Source organism: Diabrotica undecimpunctata, chromosome 5 (assembly GCF_040954645.1).
Source record: "Diabrotica undecimpunctata isolate CICGRU chromosome 5, icDiaUnde3, whole genome shotgun sequence".
In the NCBI taxonomy this organism is placed as follows: Eukaryota; Metazoa; Arthropoda; class Insecta; order Coleoptera; family Chrysomelidae; genus Diabrotica; species Diabrotica undecimpunctata.
Genome location: NC_092807.1, coordinates 49,521,366 through 49,544,490, shown reverse-complemented (window position 1 = coordinate 49,544,490; position 23,125 = coordinate 49,521,366). Strand labels below are relative to the sequence as shown.

The window sequence follows — 23,125 nt, the reverse complement described above, 5'->3', positions numbered from 1 at the left end:
ATCGACGTTTAGATTATCATGAGTATCCAAGATATTTTCCATTTCTTCCTCTTCCGCATCAGAGAGAGGAGCTAAGTTAATGTTAGTTTCGTCTAATGTTTTAACTTTGTATTTTTCAGTTTAGAAAAAAAGTTTAGAAATTTTAGCCGTTTGATATACTTTGACAAACGATAATAATTGCAATGCATTTGTAATGTGTGTCATTTGTAATGAATTTGCTTAATTGCTCCATATCATTATTGGAAAATTGAAGAAATTGAATAATGGTGGCCAAATGCTTTCGAAGTTTTGTTGCTGTTATACTCGCAGGTCTCTCCAACTGACATTTTTTGGCATATTCACCTGATTTCAATTTGTGAAATAATTCTTCTGTAGATGTTTACAAAAAAAATATTAAGTTTCTTGAGGTCGTTAGTAAGCAGCAAAAGTTCTTCCTGGTTCCATTTATTTTGATTTAAATTGGTACATTTTGAGCAGAAACTTCATTACACCATTGGGATTCTAAAAGACTTTTTAATATTTTAAGTTCTTTTCTCTCATCGCTTGGGTTTTCTATCTGAACAAGAATAATATATGCTAAGTCGCAACATTTTCTCATAAGTGTCCCAAAATTTATGGCCAACGTTGGTGACTCATAATTATTTGTTTCTGGGTTATATTTTTTTATTTTATTAACTCCAGAAATTATTAGTTGAACATGCTTTGGGCGAAGAATATCTATAAGTTTCTTAATATCAGGATTCTGTAGTCTTGTAGTCTAAGAGTTTTGCGAGTCTTCGCATATTTTGTCTTACCAAATCAATTTTGCCTTTACTCTGACGGCCTTTTATGTCGTCTGCACGCATTCCAAAGAAAATTTTTGATTTTAATAAATCATTACGTTTAAGAAAATGGTGTAGAAGCAAAGTAGTTTGTCCGTCGCTTTGGGACGTTTGTCTTCTATTATTTTTCTCATCATAATTAGACGGACAAATTTTGGTATGCTTAAATAATCATCATCTCTCTTTTAAATTAACCTTATGACATAATATGCTAACTACGTCAATTTCTTCTAAGTGCGATTTAGAAATATGTCTAGCAAAACGGAAAACATTCCCGTGCTCCGCTCTATCAATCACTTCTTCAAGTATTAACGAATCGTTCTCACACTGTTTGCTGTTATAGATTTGTGGATGGCTCTTTTTTGTGGCATTTTTAAATTTGAGAACTGCAAGAAAGAGTCAAAGTTTAACCAAATTTAAGAACAATTAAACAAAAAAATAGCTACCCATTTTTTTAGCTCGGCCGTCTTCTGATGGCATATAATTAGGATATTTATGGAATCGTCGTCATCCTCTATAAATTCGTTTTTGGATGTGTTAGACGAGTTATTAATTTTTTTTTCTGTAGAAACACAGCATTATTATTTTCCGCATAGGAATCACATTCGTCGGATAAAAAATCCATATTTATTGCTTGATCTGGGTCCCTATGTTATTAGATTTGTATGTTCTCGAGATATCCCCACTTTCATCATATTAAATAGAAGAAATCAGCTTAAAATTTTTTGTCACTCAATAATTTACAACTAACCTATTTTGACACCCATTCATTTTTGAATAAGATAGTTATATTTCTTTGAACTTCCAAATATTAACTCTTTTCGAGATATTTTAATATTGGTAATTTAGCACATGATTAATGTTTTGAATGTCGAAGAAGTGTAACATTTTGATACAAAAGGATTAGAATTTCTCTGTAAATACAGGAAATTTATTTTAAAAAATATATTTTATTCTTCGAGCTTAATAGATTAGAAAAAAGCATTTCAGACCCATTATTATTAAGTAAGTATATAAAATATTATTTAAACTTGGCCAATTTACTTTCGTTAAACGTTGCTCTTTTTCGTCTTTCCCCTTTTCATTTTTCTCTTTTGAACTTTAAGCTTTTGAATCTTTATTTACGTGTATCTGAGAAATTGGATATAAGCTACTCTCCGAATTTTTCGAGCAATAATCAAAGTGTATTTTTTCTACGTTTTTGTCTAAAAATTATACATTTAATCTTTAAATCCTTTCTCATTCTTTGCTTTTCTGGTTCAGTTTGCACAGGATGTTTCAAAACTATTTTGAAAAATTTCAGGGGTATGATTGATAGATGAAAAGTTCTCCTCATAAACAGTTCCCCTTTGCGCTATTGTTAACTAATAGAGAAAAAGGTTTTAAACTTATTAACCTAAATAACATGTAATAGTGCTAATTTAGTCAAATTCGTCTGAGATACTGACAGTGATAAAATACTAATTTAAAAATATAAACAGAAAGACATCAATGTCCATTAGTTAGATATACTTTTCTTTCTAAGATAATTTCCCTAGAGGTTTATCGAAGTACTTTTAAAACATCTTGCATAACAGTTAGCAAAAAGAAGGTGACGTGATTTCTCTTACTTGGGATGCCCTATATAAAATGAATTTAAACAGGAACTCAATATTTTGAGATATCACAGACTACTAAAAACATTTCATAAGCCGTCTAAAATGATGTATCACAGAATTCCCCTCTATTAATTACGTTTTTGGTTAAAAAAATAAAAACTTACTTTTTTTTAAACATTATTTAGAACAAATCCTAAAAACCGGATAATATGATCATCCCAAATTGCAAATCAGCTTCTTTCGATAAGAAAATCGCCTATAATAATTTTTAATAAACTCTTGACACAGTCTTTTTGTAAATATGAATTAAAATCAAGAATAACTATTTTACTTGGACACCCTGTACCTCTGTTAATATTAACTTATATAAATAAGCACAATTCATCTAGATTTTTAAGCTAAAGTGCTCAAAATGACAATTTAGTTTAATACCTTTGGTATAATTAACCTCTCCCTAAATACATATCAACCATCAGTTTATAACGTCCTTTATAATTATTCATTTTTAAACACACCTTCCTGAACCAAAACAAACGACTGTTGCAACTAAATAATAATATCTTATACCATCTATTGAAAAGAAATCTCTCTGGCCTTGGCTAAAAATAGAATTCCCCAATTCTCTAAACAAAATAATGACAAAGCAATGTTGCCACATAGTATGGATCAGGATAGTACTAATTGTAATAATGTATATAAAAATCATGTATATTCAAGAAATTGTTTCCAGCGCCAAAGTGGCAAATGGCTGAACTAAAAAATGCAATCCTGAACCACAATACAAACAGGTTTCTCTTGGATTCCGAATGACATATTGAATTGAAAGTTAGGCAGTTTTGTCCGCTGATGGCACCACTAATTAAAAAAAAATGATTTAATTTGTAAATTTTAAATCATATGTCAGTTATATAAGGAAACCAATCCTGAACCAATATACAGGTTCAGGATCGTAAACGGGGTTCAGGTTTGTGCTTAAGTTTTACTATCGAAGGCTCAGGATTGTACTAAAAACAAATATATATATATATATATATATATATATATATATATATATATATATATATATATATATATAGTAACGCCGAAGAAAACTTCAGTATAGACCAATATAATTTTGAGGTAGTAAATAAGTTTACATATTTGGGTTCTCTCATAACAAACGATAATGACACATCTGAAGAAGTAAAACGGAGGGTACTGCTAGCAAACAAATGTTATTTTGGACTAAGCAAGCAGCTAAAAAACAGAAATTTAAGCCAGAAAACCAAACTAATAATATATAGAACACTCATCCTACCAGTGCTGACATATGGGTCAGAAACATGGACCATCTCCAAAACAGACGCAAATCTTCTGCTCGTCTTCGAAAGGAAGATACTAAGAAGAATAATGGGCGCATTCTGTGAGAATGGTATTTGGAGAAGGCGATATAATTTCGAATTGTACGAGAAGTATAAAAAAATAGTAAATGGTAGAGATGTAATATCCTTCATAAAAATAGGTAGGCTTAGATGGGCTGGACATGTGTCAAGAGCAAATGAAAATTACCCACCCAGACGAACTCTATTATCGGTCCCAGTGGGAAATAGGAGTAGAGGCAGACCACGACTGAGATGGAGGGACGGTGTGGACGAGGACGCAAGGAAAATCGGCGCGGCAAATTGGCAACGGTTGGCGATGAACAGAAAGAACTGGCGAAATAGACTGGGGAAGGTCAAGGCTCAACTAGAGCTGTAGCACCACTGATGATGATGATATATATATATATATATATATATATATATATATATATATATATATATATATATATATATATATATATATATACTATATTATTTATCTATGGATTGGAAGTTTATTTTACAAGCACCAGGTAAGAACAGCTAATACCAAACTTTTGTTAGTAAATACAAACTCATCTATACTACTTTGTACATTTTCTTTCTGTAGTTAAATTACCTTTAAATTTTAACCAACATGAATATTTTATTTATATACTATATATTTTAAAATCATTAAAATTCTTAACTCTTGTTAAGATGTTCTTAACTCTATAAAAATGTTTAAGTGTATACTATATTTTTGGACAGAGACAATATATTTTTTGGCATAGAATTAGTTTTTTTTTATTATTTTATGACTATACTTATTTTCCATTAAAAGCATACTTTTTGAATTTTGGCGCCTAAAATTCAGAGCATATTTTTTTAATCTGCCACCTAAAATTCAGAACTTACGTTTTGAATTTGCCGCCAAATAAAATTAGTTTCGGCCCGTCCGCATTTATCGCTAGAAACTCTCTCCCAAAACTTTCTATGAGACTTACCTTACTAGGGGGATATATACTGTGACTAAAAAAATCTGTATCCCTCTACTGGTTCTGTACTGTACTAAAAACATTATTATTTCCTTCAAAAAATTTGTCTTCTTTCTAGAATAAAATGTAAGGATAATTTTAGTATAATTCATATAGCTTATAAATAAAATAAATTAAAATGAAAACTCGGTTCTGGTAAATTTATGTCCAAAAACTTTCGAGTATAATAAGGTAAATACGATTCTATCTTCAGACTATTTATTTTTTAATGCTAAAATTAGAAGCTCTTTTCCTCTAGACCTAATTTTTTTCACAGATTATCACAAATTGATTATATTGTAGGTAAACATTAAACCAAAATTAGGTAAAAACAAATTCCCAGGAACTGACAACAAAAGTATAACCACTAGTGGTTAGAATGCATGGTACAATGAATACACAAGGTATGATATTGCGCATGACATTTGACAGCTGGCCCAGGAGTGTGACGTAGTTAAGATCTCCTGAACCACCTCGAACCCATTATTACAGCTTAACGTACACATTAATTTTGAAATTATGGTTAAAAAGTGATCTAATTTTTTTTTTGTTTTGTTTTGGTTATAATTGAATAAAAAATATATTTTCAGTAGCGTAAAACCTTTACTTCTAGAGATTCAGGCGAAATATTTATTTTTGTTTTCATACATATACTAATAATATAAGTACTCTTTTTGTATGCAAATCCCTTGAAATTTAAAAATTTTCTGCAGAGGAAATACTGTGAATAGGTAAATAGTACTAGATTTGCTTATTTTGATTCACTGTCACTCACTTCCAAGCAGTTTTACTGAAATAAAAACAAAATAGAGTATAATAGAGAAAAATCTGTTTTACAATTCAATATGGTATTTTAGATGAGTTATAATGAAATTTAGTCAAATAAAAAATATACACATTACTATAACTTACCGATTATTATATGCAAAATTTACTTATCAAACAATATAATAATATGAAAATAAGACACAAATTAGTTCAAACGCAAAACACAATAAATATCGACTTCAGACGACTTTACACCGGCAAGACAGAAAGCTTGTATAAAAACAAAAGTTCAACAATAATATCGGTTATCAATGGTGACTATTGCAAATTGCAAGTTATGAGATAATAAATATATTTTAAAGTATCTCAATACTGACTGAGTCATCTATTTTATAATAGAAAAATAATTTAGATATATGCTTATATATGTGTCTTTATACAAATGGTGTTTAGTTACTATTTATTTATACTGTATAGTATTTTTTTGTAAAACTGAAAGTTTTTATTTGCCATTGTATATCTGGTTTTGTACCTTTTTCAAAGTACGCTGTGCAATTGCTTGTTGCAATAGTGAGAATGAAGATAAAATCTTTAGGTTTTATACATTTCCTAAAGATAGCGTGACCAGAAAACTGTGGATTATATCTTTTTGTAGATAGGATAATTTTAATTGTAATACTGCAAGAATTTGTTATATACATTTTAAAACTGAAGATTACCAAAGAAATCTACAACAGGAACTTTTAAATTACGTTTCTAAAAAGAGTCTAAAACTCAAACCTGAGGCAGTACCTAGTCTTTATTTGCCTAAATCAACATCGGCTACCCTTTTAACCAACCAAAAGAAACGCGTACAAGGAGGCGAACACAGAGAGTCCAAAAAGTATGTTGAGCAGCTTCTTACAACTTCTAGGTCAACGACGTAAGTCTAAATCTTTATTTTTATTAATTATTAGTCATGAAACCTTAAATGGTTTCTTCATATCGATTTGTTAAGTAAGAAACTAGCCTCAGCCTGCTATGCAATTTGCAATAAGAACTGTTTCGGAGGAAATCAATTTAGCATCTTCCAAAATAACATATTTTTCTTTGTTAAATCATGTTATCATTATTAAAATATACAATGTTATCATTATTATAAACAATACCAAGATAATTTTATGTGTGAATATTACAAAAATGTCATTTTAAATGATGTGCAATATTGTGTGCCCTCACTACACTCATATTCGATGGCCAGCTAGCTATAGGCTATATACGTACAAATTTTGTGTACCTCCATTACCACTTTTCTGTATCTTTTTAAACATCTGAAATATCGAACTCTGGAGTATAAGTTAATTAACCTGTATCTACGTGTAATAAAAGATAATTAAAACTTGTCTTATAAAGGATATCTATGTTTTATAAAGGATAAATATTATAATAACATAATTTTATCATCTCTTTATAATTACTATAATTAAATTAGCCAAATTATATAAAAAACTTAAAATTAAAAGTCTTTCCTATACAACTACATTCAAATGTTGCGGGAATAAGCGATCTTGACTACGTCATGCGCGAAAGCGAACTGATTTTGGAACATTATGTATCATACCTTGTGTATTCATTGTACCGTGGTTAGAATGCATGGTAAAACAATGATTTTACAATGAACACAAGGTATGATACATAATGTTCCAAAATCGGTTCGCTTCGCGCATGACGTAGTCAAGAACGCTTCTTCACCATTTGACACAACGTAACATTTGAATGTAGTTGTATAGGAAAGACTTTTAATTTTAAGTTTTTTTTTATATAATTTGGCTAATTTAATTATAGTAATTATAAAGAGATGATAAAATTATGTTATTATAATATTGAATCATAAATAATATTTGAAGTTAATTTAATTTTATTGATTTTTGATACACTTACTTTGTTAACATAGATATCCTTTATAAAACAAGTTTTAATTATCTTTTATTACACGTAGGTACAGGTTGATTAATTTATACTCCGAGTTCGATATTTCAAATGTTTAAAAATATACAAAAAAGTGGTATCTACATAAAAATGGGTCGAGAAAAATTTTAAAAATATTATCAAATATACAAGGTATTCCTACTTCTTAATTTGTTAAACATCACTTTGTAATGTAGGTATACAAAATGTGTACGTATATACTGAACTATACACAAAATCAAAATAAATAATGATAAAGTCAACTGTATTTAGATCGGATGAGCTAGATAGCAATCGCATCGAATAATATGAGTGTAGTGGGGTCACACAATACTGCATAATGTTTTAAATGACATCTTTTGTAATTTTTACATATAAAATTATCTTGGTATTGTTTAATAATGATAATAATATGTAAGCAATACGAGCCTAGAAAACCCATAGCTTGATGTACTATTTTTTGTCACTTCCTTTTTTTTCTCAGTTCGTTAGGTTAAGTCTTCTCATATCTTCTTTAACTTCGTTGCTCCATCTTGACCTTGGTCTTCCTCTTCGCCTTTTTTCTGCCAATGCACTAGGTAGTACCATTCTGGGAATTCTAGATGAAATCATTCTCTGCACATAGCTCGACCATCTAAGTCTTTGAACCTTAATTACCGCTAATATGTTGCCGCCAGATTTTGCGCTCCCAAACTAATAAAAACTTCTGGTGTTTTTTGGTTGTAACCCATTTTTTAGAAGCATACATTACTATTGTCCTTATTACGGTCTTGTATGTCCTTAGTTTTGCTCTTCGAGATATATTTTTGCTCTTTAACAACTCGTTGAGAGCATATACAGCGCGGTAGCCAGACATAATTTTTTCTGTATTTCTTCCTGACAGTTAGGTTCTCTTGTGAAGACATTTCCTAAGTACTCAAATCTTTTAACTTCTTCGAATTTATATTGTGTTACCTTTGCCTAAAGGTCTACCTTTATAAAAATGAAAAAAATATTTTGTAATCGTGATATTAGTATTCAGCTACGAACTAGAATGTTAAAATACTATGTATTCAGTACTTTGCTTTACAGTGTTGAGGCATGGACTCTTTAACAGAGAAATGTTAAAAATCTCGAAAAGCTTTGAGATGTGGTCCTACCGCCATACTAAAAATAAGTTAGTGGATAAAATTACAAATGAAGAGGTAATACGAAGAATAAATAACGATCCAGAAGTTATACTAAATATAAAAAAGAGAAAACTTAAATATTTAGGTCACCTTATGAGAGGAGAAAAGTACACATTCCTACAAAATATAATGCAAGGAAAAATCCAAGGACGCAGAAATCCAGGCCGTAGAAGAATGTCCTGGATGATACATTTAAGAGAGTGGTTTAGCTGTACCACTAATGAATTATTCAAAACACCAGTAAATAAAATTAGAATCGCCCTAATGATATCCAATCTCCGATAGGAGAAGCACTCAAAGAAGAAGAAGACCTTTGCTGTTATCATTGTTATGTACTGCCTCCGAACAAATTTCTCATTTGTGCATTCCATATACTTCGTTTTTGCTTTATTTATATACATTCCTTTGGCTGCTACCCTATCTTTTAGTTTTTTGACTGTGTCCATCAGCTCTATTTTCCTTTTAGCCAAGATTACCAAGTCGTTCGCAAATGCTAAGCATGATGTTTTTTTGTGGTAGATCAGACCTGTTTTATTAATATTTGTTCCCTGAATAACGTTTTTTTCTAATATTATGCTAAATATTTTAGATGATAATGGACCTCAAAGATTTCTGTTATACTATTGTTTATGTTGACTTTATTCGGTGTCCTTTGAAGAGTTAATGATGTTGTTGTAATATGTTAATAGGAAAAAAGTGAGAATTTTAAAAAGTAGATAGATATATTTATTTATGTAAATTTCTACATTATTACACTCATCAAACATAAAAAATACAATATAATACATGAGACAGATACTCATCAATAGAATAGAAACTATGGTAAATCAAAAATTCCTTAACACTATGTTTAAAATATTGACGATAACTGTTTATATCGTATGGGTATAGAATAGAATAAAATAGAAATAAGATTTATTGTCACAGAAAATTGTACAATTGTACTGAAATTACAAAAATCGCCAATATCACAAAATAAAAGATAATAAAACAAACAATTAATTGCAAAATTTAAATAAATTGCAAATTGCATAATAAAACATTACTAGCAAGCAAATAAAACATTACTAGCAAGCAACTGCACAGAGCATTTTGAAAAAGTTACAAAACCAGATATACAATCGTAAATAAAAACTTTTAGTTTTACAAAAAAACTACTATACAGTATAATAAACTAAACAGTAACTCAACACCACAGATACTTTTTAAGACACTATAATGCTTTAACCATAGAATTTGTGGCTTTAACTAAAGAAAAAACGAGGTAAATTGATACAATGTCAAAAAAACTCGTCTATCGTAAAACTCATAAAACTATCATTACAAATAATGGGTTCGAGGTTCGAGCGTTCTTGACTACGTCACACGCCTGGGTCAGCTGTCAAATGTCATGCGGAATATTGTGTTCATTGTACCATGATTAGAATACAAGCTCTCCCACGTAAACACTGCCACCTACTTCTTAATGCCGCTATTATTTAAAGTCACACTACATGTAAAACTCCCATAATCTTGCAATGCAAAAGTACCACATGCTGACTGATGGCACTGTTACACTTAGTACTATGCCATTTTATGCTAAATGTAATACCGATATTTTTCATTTTACCATGAGAAAAATAATTTCTGCGAATGTGGTAATTTTACAGATTGAAAGAGCGCATTTTTTTCTAAAAGAAAAAAAAATCGAGTTTTCCTCAATGTGGCACTGTTCATCTAGGGGTGTGAATTATGATATTTTTATAAATTCTTGGTGTTAAAATATTGGACAAGAATTGCCTTTTCATATTGTCCTTTTGTAGTGAATAACGAAATGCAAAAGAAATAATTTTTTGGTACATCATCAAAATTAATACCATTACTGTTGTGAGTTTTTTGAGTGACTTGTTTCAAGAAATCACTTTGGAGTTCCTTTTATGTAAAGTGAATCCACAGCCAGTTAAACAATAATTCAGTTCATTGTACAATTTAATTAAGTCGTTTTTGTAACAGCACCCTATTACAATATCATCAACGTACATTTGATCCATTAAAGCCATATGCAGCTAAAGGGAAGGTGCCTTGAAACGGATAAGCAATTTCCTTTGACAAATATGTTGTCTGAAATTAATCCGCGTTTGTTCTATATGTGACTCTTTTAAGTTTAACGTATTTAAAGGGAGCAGAAAGATTTTCTCTCCATAAACTATTTAATAAGAAAGTTTGAGCAGGTTTAATTTTGATTTGACGATACATCTTTTTGATATCGGCATTTATATTTAATGTGTAATCAGCAAGTGTATTTAAAAGATTAAAATTTACATAAAGTCTCTGGCATTAACGTTGAGTGACTTTCTTCCTTTTTTAGATATAAATATTTTTTTAAATAGATCATCGTTACTGTAAGAATATTTAATGAAAACTACATTTGGGATATGAAAGTCTGTTTCAACATCTTTTTTTTTTATTTAAATGAACGTGCATGTGACTATCGTCTACTCATCTATCGTCTACGTCAACTATCGTCATTAGCACTAGTTACGATTTACATGGTGATATCATATAAATTACAAAATAATGTAGTTAACATTTAACTTAAAGAGAAAATAATAAAAACTTGTAATATAACACTTATATTTTGTTGAACAGTTCACTTTTCTCGAGAAATTTGATAACCTTGTTGATTTGGTCTGTGCTGTTTAGGACCTCTTTGAAGTTAGTACTGATATCGAGCTGTTGGCATATTTTGGCACAAAAAGGGCATTCGATAAGTATATGCCTGATTTGGAGAGTCGTATTGCAGTGCTGATATTTTGGTTGTGGAGATGATGTCATCAGGTAGCCATGAGTTAAACGGGTATGTCCTACACGCAATCTCCGTATGATTGCCATATTTTTTCGAGATAAACTGGGATATGTAAGAAGGTTCACTAAAGGTTTAATTTCATGCATCGCTGAAGTAACATTATTCCAGTGAATCTGCCAGGTGGATAGATTAAGCTTCTTATTTAAGCTTCTTATTTATGATTTTATAACAAAGATAAATGAGGGTTATGAAAAGAAAGATATATCCATGGGCATATTTTTAGATTTATCAAAGACATTTGATACTTTAAATCACAAAATACTAATGGAAAAGCTTTACAGATATGGCATTACAGGGCCAGGTTATAATTGGATAAAATCATACCTATCAAACAGAAAACAGAAAGTAAAATTTAAGTACGAGGGAAGAAATTGCTTCTCTGATGAAGGACTCATTTCGGTGGGAATTCCTCAGGGAAGTATTATGGGTCCTCTTCTCTTTGTTTTTTATGTAAATGATTTAGCTTTCGACATTACAGACAACAATCAGAATACTCTCATTGTGAAATTTGCAGATGACACTAACATTTTAACTATAGGGTCATCCTTGAATAATTTATTGAATATTGCTAATAATAGATTAGATAAAGCACAGAGATGGCTCAATATGAATAAACTCATACTGAACAGAGAAAAAACAAATTATATCTGTTTCGTCACTAAAACAAATAATAGTACCTTACCAGAAACTGTCTCAATTCAATCGCAAATGGTTACTCTAAATTTAGATTTTGGAGTGCATATAAATGAGATATGTAACAGGTTACCATCTATCTGCTACTCTTTCAGAATAACAGCAAATTATTTGGACGAAAAATGTAAACGAGTTGTATATTTTTCAAATTTTCATTCTGTAATGCGATTTTGAATAGTTTTCTGGGGGGGAAGTGGTAACGCTGAACAGGTTTTTATATTACAAAAAAGAGCAATCAGAACTCTACTTAACTTGAAATACAGGGATTCATGTAGAGGTAATTTCAAAAAACTAAACATACTAACAATGGCTGGAACATACATATATGAATGCTTACTTTTCATTTTTAAAAATAGACATATATTCTTGAAACACATAACAAACCATAATACTAATACACGAAACAATCTCATAAACTATAATATACCAATACACAGACTAACAGCATCTGAGAAAACCACAGAATATGCCTGTATTAAATTCTTTAATAAACTGCCTTATAGCATCAAAATAGAAACTGACATAAATAAATATAGAAAGTCTGTTCAACAGTTGCTCATACACCTTGAACCGTACAAAGTGGAAGAATACCTTCAAGCTGACCTGCAGGGAGACTGAGGGCTCTTATCTGAATCTAAGTGTCACTGTTATTATCCTTATATTTTAATATTACTTTTATGTTAAGTGTAGGTTGTTACAGCAACCATTACAAATTATAATTGACACCATTCTCTCTATTAATTTATATTTGTGTGTAACTTGTGAATCCTGAGAATAAAGCATTTTTCTATTCTATTCTTCAGTCTAGCTTTGAGATCGTTGCAAATTTGTATATTGATAATGGTGTCCGTGGATGATGCGGCTTTTTTGGCAAGGCAATCAGCTTTTTCGTTACCACTAATACCAACATGGAATGCTACCCATATAAGAGTAATAGTTGTATCTTGGACACATACTGAGAAATAATAAATATAGTCTTCTGCAGGTCATCATGCAGGGTAGAGTCGATGGCAAAAAGGGAATAGGTAGAAAGAGGAAGTCATGGCTGCGAAATATTCGAGACTGGACAAACATGACTGTAGACGAATTATTCCACGTTGCAAAAGACAGAGAAGCTTTTAAAAATGTGGTCGCCAACCTCCGTTAATGGGGACGGCATAGGAAGAAGAAGAAGAAGTTGTATTTTGGTTTATAAGAAACTGATATGTGTCATGAATATCTTGGACGATATGATGGTTTGTGGATATAGCATTAATGGAGTGTACAGAGGAAAGTGAATCAGAGCATATGGCTGTGTGTATTTGGATATTGTTGTGCATATTTGAAAGCATGTGAGATAGTTAGTAGTTCACCAGTGTGGATACCACTCCAAGGAGAAATTTTAGAGAGTTTGATAGGCTGTTGTACAGTGGTTACAGAATATCCAACACCACTTTCACTACCACTTTCAGTCTTTGACGCGTCAGTGTAAAGAACTATGGTATATTTATTTTTGTTTATAAGTTCTAGAAAAATAATTCTTAATGTACTAATACTGGTATCTTCCTTGTTAAATTTGGTGAGAGAAATATCATGATGTGGGAGTATATTGGTCCAATAGGGATTATTAGAGAATGGTAGAGTTCTGGTTTCAGACAAATTTATATCTTTTAGTAACGGTTGTAGAAGACTAGGAATATGATGTATAATTAAGTTACATGGAGGGTTGTTATCGGGTTGGTGTGATGATGTAATTAAATGATATACTGGATTGGACGTATTGGAAGAAATTGCAGCAGCATTGGAGAGAAGAAGGTTCTCTCGCCTAAGCCATAGAGGAGGTTCATTAGCTTCACAGTAAGGACTTTCTGCCGGACTAGAACGGAACGCTCCAAGATATAGACGAATACCGTGTTGTGTACTGTATTTAGTGAACTTAAGATTAATTTAGTATTAGACATATAGATGAAACATCCATAGTCGAGCTTGGAGCGGATTAGTGATCTGTAAACTTTCAGTAACGTATTTTCTTCCGCACTCCAATGATAATGTGAGAGTCTTTTGATTATATTTAACCTTTTTAGGCAAACTTCTTTAAGTTCCTGTATGTGTTATTTCTAGGTTAATCTTGAATCACATATCAGCCCTAATATTTTGCAGTTATCAACAACCGGTAATTTGAAGTTGTTGATAGTGAATTCAGGATCAAAAGAACTCATTCTTCTGCTAAATTTAATAACTTTGGATTTAGAGTGGGAGAGGGTAAGTCCTAGAGAAGCTACTTTGTTTTGTAGGTCATTTACTCCTAATTGTAGAATTTTACTGGTAGTTGCGTTGGATTTACCATGACAGTACATCATTAGGTCATCGGTATATAATACGCATTTGATTGGTGGAGCTATATTCTCACTTAATTTTACTAATCGAACGAATGAATAAGGAAGTGTTTAAAACTAAACCTTGAGGAACTCCATCATATTGAAATGTGGAGAAGAAAGGAACTTATTGACAGCAACCCTAAACGATCTAGATGTTAGGAAGTTTTTGATAAATGCTTATATGTTGCCAGTAAGGTTACATTCAAAAAGTTTGTCAAGGATTGCATTTCTAGAGATGGTATCAAATGCGCCTTCTATATCAAAGATAGTTGCTATCAAGTCTTGCTTGCAATTTGCTCTTGTGGAGCGCTGTCTTTGGTAGCCAGATTGTTCCTTTGGTATAATCTTGTGTTGTTCAAAATACCATAAAAGACGTTTGTTGATCATTTTTTCCATTAGCTTCCACATAGTGCATGTGAGAGAGATGGGTATGTAAGATTGTGGAAAGATAGTTGGCTGATTTGGCTTGAGTATTGGTATAACAATAGATTTGCTCCACTGAGATGGAAATTTATAAGAACTCCAAATTATATTGTATAAATTAAGGAGTTTATTATTCTGTGTCAATATAAGTCATGATGAGATAAAGTAATATTATTAGTTTTATTCCTGAACTTCTCTTCGAAATGTTTGGCAAAAGCGTTAGGAACAAGTTCATGTGAAGTGATCTCTATACCATTTGAAAATAAACGAGTAATTTTATTATTTGTTTTGTGACCTTGAATTTGTCTTATTTTTTTCCAAAATTGGCTAGGATTGGAGTTTTCGTTGATAGATGATATGTAATCTTGCCAGGATGATCTAATCGCCCAGATGATCGTAATCTTTTTACTTTTTTTTAACTACGTGTTATCGTACATATCGTATCGTTACGTATGTTTTGGGGTGAAAAAAAGACATGTTGAACTCAGTATTAAATATTGTTCTGTATAAACTTTCCGTCGCTTTTTGTTCGATATTGTTCTTTTGACAATATTCTTTACAGAGGCTATACATTTTGGATATATTTAAAGTCGCAGGTAAAAACAAACGTGTTGTTTTTTGTCGACAGTAGTGACTTTCAACAGTTTCGAATCAGTTAATATGGTCGAGAATGGATTGTTTAACTGTTGTAACATTGAATTTTTGCAAACTTTACCTCTTTTGTCCTCACGTATAACTTCCGTTGAATCAATCTTATTAAATACAGTCCTAATCATCTGAACGCTAATACTTACTGTATAAAGAAATAAAAGTTTGCAGACTTAAACTTCTTTTGTTGTTCTCGGTTGTTTCATCTGCGTTATTTCGGTTTCGCGTTCTTGCCTTACTGTTACATTGAACAAATTTTGAGATATAATCTCTTTATATGTTTATATATGCAAGATTCCAAAAATGTATTTTCTCTGTCTCCTTTTATTTTATCAGAACATTTTATCCTGCATTTCCACGAAACCTTAATTTTTCTTTCAAGTACTGGATTTCCTTTCCAGTTTATGTAAGACTTGCCGCTATTTCTCGGTACTTCGATTTCAGTTCTTCTTCAGGTGTTTCAGGTATTTCGTTTACGGCATTGTTTTTCTTTTCCACTTGTGTCTTCCTCATCGAAACTATCAGATTCAGAGTAACTAATTCGAATTTGATTATGACGGCCAACAGTAGCTTTTAATTTATAATTGGGGTCATTACCTTCGCCATCTCCTCCAAACGTGTCCCACTCTGAAGAAGATAGACTTAAATTCATCAAGCAATATATTTGAAGATAGACCAGGTAAATTAATTGTTACCTTATCTTTCATCATAATGTTATGTAATGTAGTAGGTACATCAACTGTGGTTAGCAACGGCTCCTTCACTTGACTGATATTAAGTGAATCGGGATGAACTAATGTTAGATGTACAAAACTGACTTCTTGAAACAACGTGCATTGAAAATAAAAATGACACATTTGATTTACTGGAAGATGTTTCCCTTAATAACAGATAAGATGGAGGTACCAAGTTTTTACATCTGGTCATTAACCTTCCGCCGGTAACGTTAATATTTTGATGTGACTAAATATTTAACATAACTATATTTAAATAACAATATAGTAAGAAATTGACAAAAAAATTACAAAAACATATCAAGTTTTTGAATACAAAATATCAACAAACATACAGACAAGGGTTGAAATATCACAAAAAAAAATAAAATTATTTAACAGATGTCCAACATAAACTGAAACTATGGTCCGTTTGCTTTCTCATTTTCGTCTACACTGCACACAACGCATAGTCCGGTTAAATGTTCCAAACACATATATTTGCCACATTGCCTACAAAGAAACCGAGTTTTGCGGTTTTTCTTACTACTGCAGAACGTACATCTTCCATACACATTATTCTGGATAGGTTGATTTCTTGTCTGCATGCCACAAATTTCCACTAACCTCATACGAATTGTTCTTGGAATATTTTGTTCTTGGGCTCGTCTGCAAATATGTTCGTCAATAAGTTGAAAACCTAAGTCTTTCAAAAACTTTCGTCTAGGAATGCGTGTGTCTGTATTCGATTTATTATAATGTAGGAATTTATCCAAGCGATATTCAAACAACTGCAAAAAATTACCATTTTCCAGCGACGGGTTGCTCTAGCGCAATTGTATGCCGCTCAGAGTTTGTCCTTGACATCCACGCCTCCTTTGGTCTTATTATAATCTATGATTATTTTTGATTTACCTGTTGCATTATCAATGTTGTGGAGCTAATGCACAGTAGATAACACTAAAACATTTTTACCTTTTCGGGGTACATACGATACAAGGGTACACTTCTCTTGAAATGCGATCATACTTGTTTTTTCTGGCCTTTGTTGTGTTAGCACTAGAGGAATTTGTGGTTTATTCTTTCGTAACGTTCCTATAACAATTAGACGATGTTCACGTTGAAGTAATCGCGCGAGCTGAACGCTTGTGAAAAAATTATCCATGGTAACGTTCCTTCCCGTTCCTTAAATCGGTTCACACAGACGAGGTACAAGTGACATATTTGACGTATCAACAAACTATTTTCCTGCTGGCTGTCTACCAACATATACTTCCATCTTGGACGTATAATACAGAGCTTTTAATTCTATAAGATCAATTGGCCTAGCCGTTCTGTTATTGACTGTGGCATAGCGTTTCAATGCTATGAACTTATTGGTGCATTCTACTATTTTTTCTAGAATATCTGTAGTGAAAAAACATTCCCAAATCTCTTTTATCACCAATTTTCGCCTAATATCATCTTTTGGTCCTGCCAGATTGGGTAGAAGATTTTCAGTACGAGTTTGAACGTTACGATTAAATTCATGATGTTTCCTCCACCTTGTTCCATCTTTTCCAAACAAACGTGGTATGCGCGGTATTACTTCTACTGGTACGTGATTTTCGACATATTCTTCATCAGAGAAATTCTCCTCTTAATTGGTATCATATTCTAGAACTTCTGAACAATCATCTTGCAAACTTGCGTCGTCGTCTTCTGGTTCCGGTTTGGAATTAGCAACAATTTCGTCAAAAAGTTGTTGCAACCTGATTTGTTCTCTTTCGTAGGCCATTTTCACATACAACCCTTAAAATGAATATCTATTATTTAAACTGACTATTACCGTTGAGTAAAACACTAATGGTAACCTCGGTCGCTCACACCGTCAGGTCGAATAACATATTAACTATCCTCACTCGGCCATAGATTTTTTAAGACTGAATAGCGTGATGAGGATTCGAAAGCTACCTGGCAGCGCGGACAAAACAATACGCGCATTTGAGTTTTAGCGCGAAAAATCTACTACGTCGGTGACAGGGACCGTACGTTACCACTGGAAGGTTAAAGAACGAACATTTTTTACATGGTTTGCCACATCTGAAGTTGATTTCTGGGGAGAGTTTTCAGCAGTTATTTTCTTATCTGAAATGAAAAAAATAAGTCAGTACTATTTTATAATTAATTTCAAATGACACAAATTTTATGCTATGAAATAATTGGAATTAAATAATGTAAGACCAAACGAAGTGATTATATGACGAACATGACTAAGAAACACATGAAATCTTCTAAGAAAAGTATTTTTTTATAATTATATAAATTTGCCTTACAAAATATTTGTAGGTAATGGTTAACAGACGCGATTTTTTTATTATCGATTTTACTTACCTAAATACTTATTCTCCTTCCCTTGCTGGAGGTTTTAAAACATTCTTTGAATCCTTAGATTATTCATATTTTACTAGAGAAGGAATGTCGCAGAAAAAGTGTATCTCCAATGAAATCCCATACTAATGTACCAAACCTAGGTCAGAACAAGTCGATTCCCATTAAAATTAAACTTTATTTACACAGAATACAGTTGGAACAAGTCTATCTCCACTACCGCAATATACTAATAAACTGAAAACAGATCAGAACAAGTATATGTCCATTAAAATTATACAACGTACACTCATAAGTATACCGTTGCATATATAGACTTCTGCACTGAACTGACGACGCTTTAACCCAGATATTACTGAAACTTTTATTGTTAACATTTTAAGTTAATTTCGAATTTTCATGGAAATTATAGCATATGGAACCAAAAAACACAATCATATATTTTTTTATGACGATACCTGTCAAGTTTTGACATGTTGTTTTAAAAGGACGGTAGTAATATACGGTACCAGATATCATATATATATTTTATTAGTATCAATTTACAAAGAATGAAAGGATTTAAAACAAAATTTTGGATGTAAAGGTATTTTGCACTTTTCACACAAAAACTGGACTTTTTGTGACAATATCCACATCGCGATTGCTTTTCTTGATAAAGAACCAAGTGGTTAATACCGTCATATCTTGAATTGGCTACCGAATTCGAATTCCGCTTAGAAGGTCCGCGTTTTGTTTCTTTTTTAAAAGTTTCCAAAATATTAGTTGCAATAGATCTTCTAAATTCAAGTTGATCCAGTTTACCGTCTTGAGTTTTGTGAATCTGCCACGCATTTTGAATAGCCATATCAACGCAATGAGCAAAAAGGGGAAAATATCATTTCTTTCCTCTTATGGACACTCGATATAAACTGATGTTCTGGTCACTGCGATCAACGCCACCCATGAAGTTATTGTATATTCTAACAATATTTGGTTGAGGAACTTAAATATGTTTTTTCTCTGCTTGTGAAAATCTCTTTACAGAGAAGCAAGGCATTACTGGTACAAAATTGGAAGCAATAGAAACGATATTATTATCATGCCAGCGGCAAACCACTATTCCTGTATTTTTATCAAGACGATACTCGTATTTACCACGTTCAGTTTTTTTCATAATAGATGAACAGGGTAAAGGGCATTTCATGGTTGCGATTTTCCCTTACAGTGCCTGTACCAAATATGCCTCTTTGTTTTAGCTCATGCAGTAAATGAATAGAAGTAAAATAATTATCAAAAATAAGATGGAATCGCCTTTGAGGCCATACTTCATTCAATCTGTCTGCATAGGATAGAACTACTGATGCACCCAATCCAAGGACTTTATATTGTTCAGGTATTGTAGTGTAATTACCTTGGTAAGGAGAAAACCATGCTATGTATCCCAGACGAAGGGCTCCTACCCACATTTTGTACCCCCAACGGATTGGTTTTCCCTTGATGAATTGTTTTGTGGGATGGCGACCAAAATACGGAACCATTGCCTCATCTATGTTGTGATGTTGTTCTAAAGGGAAAAATTGTATACATTTTTTGTTTATTACGTCGAACAGGGGTCGCATCTTGGCAAATCTATCAAATTTATCTAATGACAAGTTATTGCAAACATGCAAAACTTTCATTATGTGGGAAAATCTATCCCTAGATATAGCAGCTACCACCATTGCGTTGTGCGAATCGTCACGATTTTCCCAGTACATGTACCTTTTCAGCACAATCACATAACCACTCAATACAAGAACGCCTATAAAACATCGAATCTCATTTTGAGTAATGTCGTTCAAAAGATTTCTTTGTCCTGCGTAGATGTTAGTGTATTCGGTAACCAAATTGATGACTTCATCATCAAAAAACAAATTGAAAATTTCCATTGGCGACTGAGTCATTTTCGGTCCAAATTGAGTTTTCCAGTAAGTACAATCAGGGTGTTGATACAAGTCTCCTTGAATCCAGCGTGCAGATATTCTCTTCTCTAATTGATGGGGCAGCTTTTCCTTGGAAAGAAACAAAGCCAATGGTATATTGTCATCATCCGAATCTTCTTCTGGTAGGCTGGAATTCACAGAATCTTGTGGTAATTCAGTCGCGTTGTCAAAAACAAGTTCTACATCGTTTCTCAACTGACTACCCGGTAAATTATTTATTGTAGTTAGTTCTTCATCGCCGGAGTCGCAATCGGTGACATCATCATTGGCATTTTCTGGGGGAAATATGATCAAACCATCTGGAGGGACTGGGATTTCATCAGAATCAAGCTCTTCTAATAGCTCATGCAATTTGAGAGGCCTCCTGAAACAATACGCACGTTGGTAGTACTAATTACTACCGTCCTTTTAAAAGAACAAAATGAAATCCCAAGCGGCGAGCCTTTGGAACAACGTGACAACTATTCGAGCCAAGAATATACGTACATAAGTCCCTATTATACAATAATCCACATGCCAATGCCGTGAAATAACAGTTTTTTAATTCTAGACTTACCTCCAATTATAAGCATCCATTTTGTAGTCCAAAACCTGGCAATTTACACAGATAACCTCACAATTATAGCATGTGCGCGCACTAAAATCGTTAAAACTTGTCGAATGCTGGCTCTTGAAAACACTCCATCTAAAAGGACGGTAGTAATATCTGGGTTAAGCTTTAACACATAGACACAGCATAGACAAAATGTTACTTATGATGTGACATAGACTAGTTGTAATTTTACTGGTCTCTTCTCCCTTGGACTTCGACTGTTTCTGCTGCAAGTCAAGCATCCTTTAATGGATACGTTCGGCGTTAAATGTTGGACATAAAATAGTTCTGCTCTCAAGGGACGATTTAGTTATCCCATTTGAGGGTATGTGAGCATTTTATCTAAATTGACCAAAAGGTCGTTTTAAAATGGCTGTACAGGTGCTTTGTCAATACTTAGAACGGTTTTTTTAGTCTAATTCTCTTCTTAAGGACTCAAACTTTTATGTTTTTAAAAAAGTTGAATAATTTTTATTTGTTTACCTATAAATAATTGATGCAGAATGAAGTATCATTTTTCTGCATAAAAACATTTTATTTATCTGCGTCGTTTTAACCTTTACAAAAAAAAAAACAAAATACACCATCTGAAAGGTTATAAAAAATCACGTAACTGTATTTATTGAAAAAGTCGCTTTTTTTGCTTAAATGTTAATTAAAAACCATGACGCAGTAAAAATTTCAATATCCACGAGATGGTACGTCTTTTCTATTGATTAAATAAATATAACAAAAGAATCTAGTTTAATAAATGTGTGTCGCAAAAGCGTAATTTTGGCTTTTGTTAAAGTCTTTTTATTTTTAAAATGTATGGACTAATAATCTGCAAAATACATAATTGTAGTTAGTCCGCCCCTGTAACAGATAAAAAATTAATTTAATAGCGAAATGAAGTATACCTAATGCATAAAACAGTGTTTCCAAAAGGAACATTTTGTTATTTGTTTTAATTATTTACTAACGTGATTGTGTGTTGTTATCTACTTATAAAATAAGTAGATATTAATAAAATAAAACGCGCGTTACGTAAGTATTGTGTGACAACTGTTAACAACAAATTGACTAGTTTTTGAGGTTGTGATTTCTTGCTGATTAAAAATAACCAAACTATTTATTAAAAAGTGCCAGTAAACATTTAGGAAAGGTAAGTTATCTCAACGTCCAACGTATACAGACGCTAATGCTAATATTCGTTGGTTATATTTAGAATAAGGTCGGTCGTTAAATTTTATCGATACGTTTTTGTCAGATATCATTTAGGAAATTTTCTTGACATAAACATAAACAAAAGTTTAACAGTAACATTTCTGAATGGTTGGCTACACACATTACACAAAATCGCACGTTTCTATTTCTATAAAAATAGTTACAATGTTGTATGCGGTGTGAACGTCCACTTTTTTTTATTTAAATACAACATTATTTGCAGGGCCGGTTCTAGGGTTTTGAGCGCACTATACAAAACAAAATTTGGCGCTCTTTTTCATACAAGAATATACAAATTTACTGCAAATTAAAAAAAAATCATAAAAAATGTAAAAAATCAAAATTACACAATAAAGAACTTTGAAAAAATTTATTTATTTAAAAAATATTACAATAGTTGTTTAGTTACAAGTAATGTAACATAATAAAATAGCATAACGAGTGAGTTTGAAGCTTCTTTGTAATGCTATTCGTCAAAAATTCAAAAACATAGTTAATTAAATAAATTTTTTTGAAAATCACACTAGGGAAATTTTATCATACTAATTAAGTTAAAAAAATTGGAAAGGCTACCAATCGAAACAAGATTTACAATAAAATAAACCATGATCTCTGTATGTAGAATTTAATTCAAGTGGCCAAGTACCAAGATCAT

General features: G+C 31.8%; 1 protein-coding gene across 2 annotated transcripts in view; it reads left to right on the top strand.

Annotated features, from left to right (window-relative positions):
* LOC140441296 (5-oxoprolinase) overlaps nucleotides 1–23,125 on the top strand; it is a 401,235-nt gene that overhangs the window by 13,907 nt on the left and 364,203 nt on the right. Inside the window, exon 1 of one of the 2 annotated variants that reach the window (XM_072531925.1) lies at nucleotides 22,171–22,408. The exons of the other annotated variant lie outside the window; for it this stretch is intronic. The gene's annotated coding sequence lies outside the window, so the exon portion shown is untranslated. Of the gene's footprint in view, nucleotides 1–22,170; nucleotides 22,409–23,125 lie in introns of those variants that run through there. 2 annotated transcript variants of the gene reach the window in all.